Source organism: Salvelinus fontinalis, chromosome 27 (assembly GCF_029448725.1).
Source record: "Salvelinus fontinalis isolate EN_2023a chromosome 27, ASM2944872v1, whole genome shotgun sequence".
Lineage (NCBI taxonomy): Eukaryota > Metazoa > Chordata > Actinopteri > Salmoniformes > Salmonidae > Salvelinus > Salvelinus fontinalis.
The window spans coordinates 16,056,503-16,064,943 of NC_074691.1; the positions used below are offsets into that span (position 1 = coordinate 16,056,503).

An 8,441-nucleotide genomic window follows, 5' to 3' on the forward strand; every position below is an offset into this window, starting at 1 on the left:
AGCTTTCTTGGGAACAGGAACAATGGTAGCCCTCTTGAAGCATGTGGGAACAGCAGACTGGGATAGGGATTGATTGAATATGTCCGTAAACACACCAGCCAGCTGGTCTGCGCATGCTAGGAGGACGCGGCTAGGGATGCCGTCTGGACCGGCATTTTGGCTGTAGTGTTTCCAAGCATGTGAATGAGAACGCGTTCTTTGGTATTTTTCTCCGGTAAAGACAATAACGATTCCCTGTCTTAAATTTGATCGTTTATTTGCGTATTAGGTTACCTAAGGTTTGATTATAAACGTTGATTGACTTGTTTGGATAAGTTTATTGGTAACGTTTGGGATTAATTTTGAAGGAGGGAGCTAAACTGAGTTTTTATGGATATAAAGGACTTGATCGAACAAAAGGACCATTTGTAATGTAACTGGGACCTTTTGGAGTGCCAACAGAAGATCTTCAAAGGTAATTATATCACCATTTCTGACTTTCGTGTCGCAACTCACTGGTTGAAAATGATTTGTTATGCATGTGTGTGCTGGGCGCTGTCCTCAGATAATCACATGGTTTGCTTTCGCTGTAAAGCCTTTTTTGAAATGTGACACGGCGGCTGGATTAACAACAAGTTAAGCTTTATTTTGATGTATTGCACTTGTGATTTCATGAAAGTTTAATATTTATAGTAATTTAATTTGGCGCTCTGCAATTTCACCGGAAGTTGTCGAAATGGGACGCTAGCTTCCCACTGATCCGCAAGAAGTTAATTAACACGTTTAAATGTTTTACTCACGTTGACTGAGGTGAAGGAGAGCCCGCAGGTTTTGGTAGTGGGCCGTGTCAGTGGCACTGTATTGTCCTCAAAGCGAGCAAAGCAAGACGTCGGTGTCCGCGACAGGGCTGGTTTTCTTTTTGTAATCCGTGATTGTCTGTAGACCCTGCCACATACGGCCACGACTGCAATCCTCCCTGGCATGCTGTCAATTAACTTCTGGGCCACATCTTGACTGATGGCAGCCCATTCTTGCTTAATCAATGCTTGAAGTTTGTCAGAATTTGTGGGTTTTTGTTTGTCCACCCGCCTCTTGAGGATTGACCACAAGTTCTCAATGGGATTAAGGTCTGGGGAGTTTCCTGGCCATGGACCCAAAATATCGATGTTTTGTTTCCCGAGCCACTTAGTTATCACTTATCACTTTTGCCTTATGGCAAGGTGCTCCATCATTCTGGAAAATACACTGCTCAAAAAAATTAAGGGAACACTTAAATAACACAATGTAACTCCAAGTCAAATCACACTTCTGTGAAATCAAACTGTCCACTTAGGAAGCAACACTGATTGACAATACATTTCACATGCTGTTGTGCAAATGGAATAGACAAAAGGTGGAAATTATAGGCAATTAGCAAGACACCCCCAATAAAGGACTGGTTCTGCAGGTGGTGACCACAGACCACTTCTCAGTTCCTATGCTTCCTGGCTGATGTTTTGGTCACTTTTGAATGCTGGCGGTGCTTTCACTCTAGTGGTAGCATGAGACGGAGTCTACAACCCACACAAGTGGCTCAGGTAGTGCAGCTCATCCAGGATGGCACATCAATGCGAGCTGTGGCAAGAAGGTTTGCTGTGTCTGTCAGCGTAGTGTCCAGAGCATGGAGGCGCTACCAGGAGACAGGCCAGTACATCAGGAGACGTGTAGGAGGCCGTAGGAGGGCAACAACCCAGCAGCAGGACCGCTACCTCTGCCTTAGTGCAAGGAGGAGCACTGCCAGAGCCCTGCAAAATGACCTCCAGCAGGCCACAAATGTTTCGCTTTGTCATTACGGAGTATTGTGTGTAGATTGACGGGGATTTTATTTTATTTAATCCATTTTAGAATAAGGCTGTAACGTAACAAAATGTGGAAAAAGTCAAGGGGTCTGAATACTTTCCAAATGCATTGAATAATATCATTGTCATACCATATGTTACTACAGACCCACATTTGTTTCACTAATAGATCTGCTGACAAAAGGGCAATAAAATAACATTTTGAGCTATATTTTCTGTGAGAGAAGATTGTGAAAACATAGCAGCTTCACGTTGCTAGGAAACACATGGCATTGAGGGCTGCCTGTAAGGGTGTGATTATCAGCAGCATTATGCAAAAGCTAACTCACACGACATAAACCCATAGCTGTAACATTACTAGCTACAGATAAGAGATCACATGGATTCCTCGATCAATCTTAATTATGTCTTACAGTTAGTAAAAATCATAGAGAGGAGAGGATGAGGAGCTCTGCGGACCCATGCATTCAGTTCGGCTGGTACCTAGCCGAACGAGTGCTCGAATACTCACTTCAAGACCTTTACTTTTAAAACGAGAACATAGTGGAAATAGTACTGTTTGTCCATTTAGAGACGCCATAGCCAGTATACACTTCCTCAAAATAGTCAGAATTAAAAGAACAAGAAATCGGTCATTCATTTTGACGTTTTTGCCGAAAAGATCTTAGTAGCACAATTTTACATCTAATTAAGATATTTGATGCAGTATTTTTCAATGAAAAAACGTTCATGAAAACGAGTTGTCCCTAGTTGAATGGCAAATCATTTATTGAAGAATCCCTACTGTTGACCAATTACAGACAAAGAGGCATAGACTTCGTCTCTGAACTTCAGATTGCCTCCAGAAAAAAATTAAGTGTGACCGAACAGCCGAGAAACCCCTCATCGAAGTCCAAAACAAACGACAACGTCACAAAATATGCACAAACTCTACCAAACTGTATGGGCTGGGAAGCATTCAGACGCCTTTAGTTTCCCAAAGTAATTTAGCTATTCATTGTAGTCATTGCGATCTGTAGAGTTGCTATTTTCTTGTGTCAATTAACTTGTGACATTCCTGTCTTTCAGAAAATCACACACAGAACGAGCAGTATGGCTGGTGGCATTGTCATGCTGCAGGGTCATGTCAGGATGAGCCTGCAGGAAGGGTACCACATGAGGGAGGAGAATGTCTTCCCTGTAACGCACAGCGTTGAGATTGCCTGCAATGACAACAAGCTCAGTCCGATGATGCTGTGACACACCGCCCCAGACGGACCCTCCACCTCCGAAACGATCCCGCTCCAGAGTACAGGCCTCGGTGTAACGCTCATTCCTTCAACGATAAATGCAAATCTGACCATCATCCCTGGTGAGACAAAACTGCGACTCGTCAGTGAAGAGCACTTTTTGCCAGTCCTGTCTGGTCAAGAGACCGTGGGCTTGTAAACAGGCCTTCAAGCCCTCAGTCAAGCCTCTCTCAGCCTATTGCGGACAGTCTGAGCACTGATGGAGGGATTGTGCATTCCTGGTGTAAATCGGGCAGTTGTTGCCATACTGTACCTGTCCCGCAGGTGTGATGTTCGGATGTACCGATCCTGTGCAGGTGTTGTTACACGTGGTCTGCCACTGCGAGGACGATCAGCTGTCCATCCTGTAGCACTGTCTTTGGCATCTCACAGTACAGACATTGTAAATTATTGCCCTGGCCACAGCTGCAGTCCTCATGCCTCCTTGCAGCATGCCTAAGGCACGTTCACGCAGATGAGCAGGGACCCTGGGCATCTTTCTTTTGGTGTTTTTCAGAATCAGTAGAAAAGCCTCTTTAGTGTCCTAAATTTTCATAACTGACCTTAATTGCCTACCATCTGTAAGCTGTTAGTGACTTAACTACCACTCCACAGGTGCATGTTCATTAAACAAGCATGGGAAACAGTGTTTAACCCCTTTGCAATGAAGATCTGTGAAGTTATTTGGATTTTTACTAATTATCTTTGAAAGTCAGGGTCCTGAAAAAGGGGCATTTTATTTTTTTGCTGAGATAGATATATCTAGCCATCTGTCACACACATACTAGCTCTCTTCTTAATTTATATGGGCCACCCTTAGTTGCTACATCATTTTTGAACGTATACATGTATGACATATGTACCCATTGATTCCTGAATAATATAACGTATAATTGCCATTAAAAAATATATACGTCCAAAAATGGATGTGCCACCTAAGGATTGCCCATATAAATTAAGACCAACAAGCAAATGTTTGTAGCCAATTTAGATTTTGTGGCTGTGGAATTTGACTGAAATCTGATTTAGTGGATATAGACTCAGTGAAAACGTGTAACCACTGCTGTGTCCTTGCACAACCATAATCCCCTGCTAATCTCCACATAGAGAATTACAAACAATTTTTACATCCTGTCTTTTCCCCATTCATTGTTATTGAATGATCTAACGTTAGTACTGCATATGTAGTAAGCTATCTAACGTTATTTTGCTAAATAATTAACTAGTAACGACATTTCTATTTTCTTCGCACATGGATAACGTTAGTAGGCTTTCTGTCAATCAATGTTGTCAATAACGTTTGGTGAGTGATTAGCTAGCTAACTAATATGATCAGATTCATGCATAACGTGGTCTACTGTGTTGGTTAGTAATGCGAAACAGGTGGATGGACATCAACCGATACTTCTAAATGTGTTTCAATTGCAAAAGCCGACGGGCTGTTTAGCTGTAATTTAGCAGCTAACATTAACTAGCTCGCTCGCTACGATGATAACTACTGGATGTCACAATTAGCTAGCGAACGTTCAAACAAATTATATTTAACCAATCCAACACTGTTCAACCCCATGCCAGAATATGTTGCTTGGATTTCCACCATGTCCATGGTCTTCTAGGTGTAGAGTATGGACTGTCACACACTAAGCTACCACCTAGAGACTAAAACGAGACCATAGTAACGTTAATAGGAAACCATCTTTGAAGAGACCGCTCGCGACACACACTTGCTAGCTAGTGGCTAGTTCTCTATTTAGCCAAAACCGGCTAGCGTAGCTCGAAATCATTTCCCGTGGCTCAGGTCAGGGTGACTTTACGGCGTATCTTACCTTGTACGAAGAGGTATATTTCGCTGTAGCTGGATCATAGAGGCATCCACTTTGTATTTCAAGAATGCCAGATAATGGCTCAGAATGTCCGCCCCTCCTAAAAATGCTAGCAGCTATAGACTATCGTTTCAGTACTGTTAGCCATACAGACAAGTGCAGTCTGATTGGTTGATTCCCTCTTCTCAGAAGCAGGGGACAGCGTCGTCATGTAGTTACACAAATTATTTGATTCTTGTGAAATTAATGTTTAAATTCAAAGAAAAAGCATCTTGGTTTTTCTAACTACTGTAAATCTGTCTATGAAAACTATAAAATTGTTACAACTAACTATGATTAGTTAAGTCAGGTTTCTGGAATGGTTTTATGATTGGACCACCACTACCATTATACAGTCACAGCTGGAACAAGAAGACAGATATTTCACCGGTTCTATAAATGTGAAGCATCCGGTTGGCGTTTCCACTCACTACCAAATATGGCAGTGAGAAGAAGCCCAGTTTGAATGAGATGGATATTGGCAGACATTATGCTAATTTACTCATCGATAGAACATTTGATCTCAATACAGTTTTCTGTTCCCAAAACTACAATATGTTCCGAACAGAGTGGACTAAGTTTTGTAGACTTTTCCCTCTGCCAAAGTTTTTAAAAAGTGCGCTGTTTAGGAGTGCAAAGGCGAATTAAGTTAATGGACACGCGCACTTCAGAGTAGGCGTTCCCCAACAGAAATATGCAAATGTGTGAATGTATGAATGAAATGTATGAATAGAACGCGCCAATAGGATATCGCTAGCTCGTGCTTAGCTCTGTCCACCTCCTTGCTTGTTCTGTCCACTTTGGCATGTTTGTTCCCATTTGAAACGACGGACTGTGGTCTATCTTGGTTTAGTTATACAAAATATTTGCTACAGTCATAGAACAATGAGCCAGATGTTTACCGGATATATACATCTGAAGCATCCGGTTGACGTTTCTACTCACCACCAAATATGGAAGCCCAGTGGCTGGGAGTAGAATAAGATGGAGCGAGATTGATTTTAGTCGACATTCTGCAAATACTCATCGATGAAAGATTCTCTCAATACAGTTATTTTCCAAAAACTATAATATTTTACAAACAGAGTGGACAATTTTGTAGACTACTGTTTGAGAAGTTTCAAAATATTGCAAGGGAAAATGGAGTTATTGCACAAGCCACTTTAGAATAGGCATCAATTCAAAGGTATTTATTGGCATAGGAAACATGTTTACACTGCCAAAGTGAGTGAAATAGATAATAAACAAAAGTGAAAAACAATCCGAAATTAACAGTAAACATTATACTCAAACGTTTCAAAGGAATGGAGTCATTTAAAATGTCATATTATGGCTATGGACAGTGTTGTAACAATGTTCAAATAAATAAAGAAATATGGGTTGTATTTACAATGGTGTTTGTTCTTCACTGGTTACCCTTTTCTTGTGGCAACGGATCACAAATATTGCTGCTGTGATGGCACATTGTGGTATTTAACCTAATAGATATGGGAGTTAATCAAAATTGGATTTGTTTTCAAATTCTTTGTGGGACTGTGTAATCTGAGGGAAATATGTGTCTCTAATATGGTCATACATTTTGCAGAAGGTTAGGAAGTGCAGCTCAGTTTCCACCTTAATGTGTGGGCAGTGTGCACATAGCCTGTATTCTCTTGAGAGCCAGGTCTGCCTACAGCGGACTCTCTATTGCAAGGCTATGCTCACAGAGTCTGTACATAGTCAAAGCTTTCATTAAGTTTGGGTCAGTCACAGTGGTCAGGTATTCTGCCACTGTGTACTCTCTGTTTAGGGCCAAATAGCTTTCCAGTTTGGAAAGAATTAACAAAAAAACAGAGCAATGTGTCAAGTAACTATCTTTTTGTTTTCTTTTTGTTTTCCCTCCCGGGTGGCGCAGTGGCCTAGGGCACTGCATCGCAGTGCTAGCTGCGCCACCAGAGTCTCTGGGTTCGCGCCCAGTCTGGGCAGGGTTCGCGCCCAAGCTCTGTCGCAGCCGGCCGCAACCGGGAGGTCCGTGGGGCGACGCACAATTGGCATAGCGTCGTCCGGGTTAGGGAGGGTTTGGCCGGTAGGGATATCCTTGTCTCAGTATGTAAAAATGTAATAAAATGTATGCACTCTACTGTAAGTCGCTCTGGATAAGAGCGTCTGCTAAATGACTAAAATGTAAATGTTCTCATGATTTAGTTGGGTCTAAATGTGTTTCTGTTCACAGAGCCCCAGGACCCGCTTGCTTAGGGGACTCTTCTCTAGGTTAACCGCTCTCTAATTGATGGCTTTGTTATGGAAGGTTTGGGAATCGCTTCCTTTTAGGTGGTTGTAGAATTTGACAGCTCTTTTCTGGATTTCGATAATTAGCGGGTATCGTCCTACTTCTGCTCTGCATGCATCATTTGGTGTTTTACGTTGTACACACAGGATGTTTTTGCAGAATTCTGCATGCAGTCTCAATTGGGTGTTTGTCCCATTTTGTCCCTCACAACTATAAAAGGGAAATGGGTTCTATAACAGATTCAAGTATTTTGGGGGGCCAAATCCTAATTGTGATGTCGAATTTGATGTTCCTTTTGATGGTGTACAAGGCCCTTCTTGCCTAGTCTCTCAGATCATTCACAGCTTTGTGGAAGTTACCTCGGCCTAAACATCAGCGCCACAGGTATGCATCGTTTTTTGTGTGCTCTAGGGCAACAGTGTCTAGGAGGAATTTGTATTCTTAGTCCTGGCAACTGGACCTTTTTTGGAACACCATTATTTTTGTCTTACTGAGATTTACTGTCAGGGCCAAGGTATGACAGAATCTGTGCAGAAGTTCTAAATGGTGCTGTAAGCCCTCCTTGGTTGGTTGACAGGAGCACCAGATCATCAGCAAACAGACACTTGACTTCAGGGATTACAGGGATGTACAGGGATTTTATAATGTCGTATGTTTTAGACTTCGCCTTAGTTTTGGTTTGTTTGTCAATTAGGGTGTGAAGGATGAATACATGGTCTGTTGTACGGTAATTTGGTAAGAAGCCAATTTAACATTTGCTCAGTACATTGTTTTCCCTGTGGAAATGCACGAGTGTGCTGTTAATGCAGAGGATTTTCCCAAGTTTGCTTTTGACATATCCCACATTAGTCATTGGGGTAAAATTAGTCTCCACTTTTGTGGATTGGGTTTATCAGTCTTTGGTCCCAAATATTGGAGAAGATGCCAAAGCTGAGTATGATGTTAAAGAGTTTAAGTATAGCCAATTGTAATTTGTGGTCTGTATATTCTATACATTTCATTTAGGATACCAACACCACAGACCTTCTTGGGTCAAAGGGTTTGTATTTAACAGAAATATGCAAATATGTGCGAGAACACATACCTTCACCACCTGGGGGCGGTCCGTCAGGAAGTTCAGGCTCCAATTGCATAGGGAGGATTTCAGTCCCAGGGCCGTGAGCTTAGAAGGCACTATGGTATTGAAGGCTGAGCTGTAGTCAACAGCATCCTCACATATGCATTC

The 8,441-nt window shown here is 42.1% G+C and overlaps 1 protein-coding gene across 3 annotated transcripts in view; it reads right to left on the reverse strand.

The window, feature by feature from the left end:
- LOC129825151 (dnaJ homolog subfamily C member 5-like) overlaps positions 1-5,300 on the reverse strand; it is a 28,822-nt gene extending 23,522 nt beyond the window's left edge. For all 3 annotated transcript variants that reach the window (XM_055885004.1, XM_055885002.1, XM_055885003.1), the window contains exon 1: positions 4,912-5,300. The gene's annotated coding sequence lies outside the window, so the exon portion shown is untranslated. The remainder of the gene's footprint in view (positions 1-4,911) is intronic.
- Between the last annotated feature and the right edge of the window lie 3,141 nt (positions 5,301-8,441).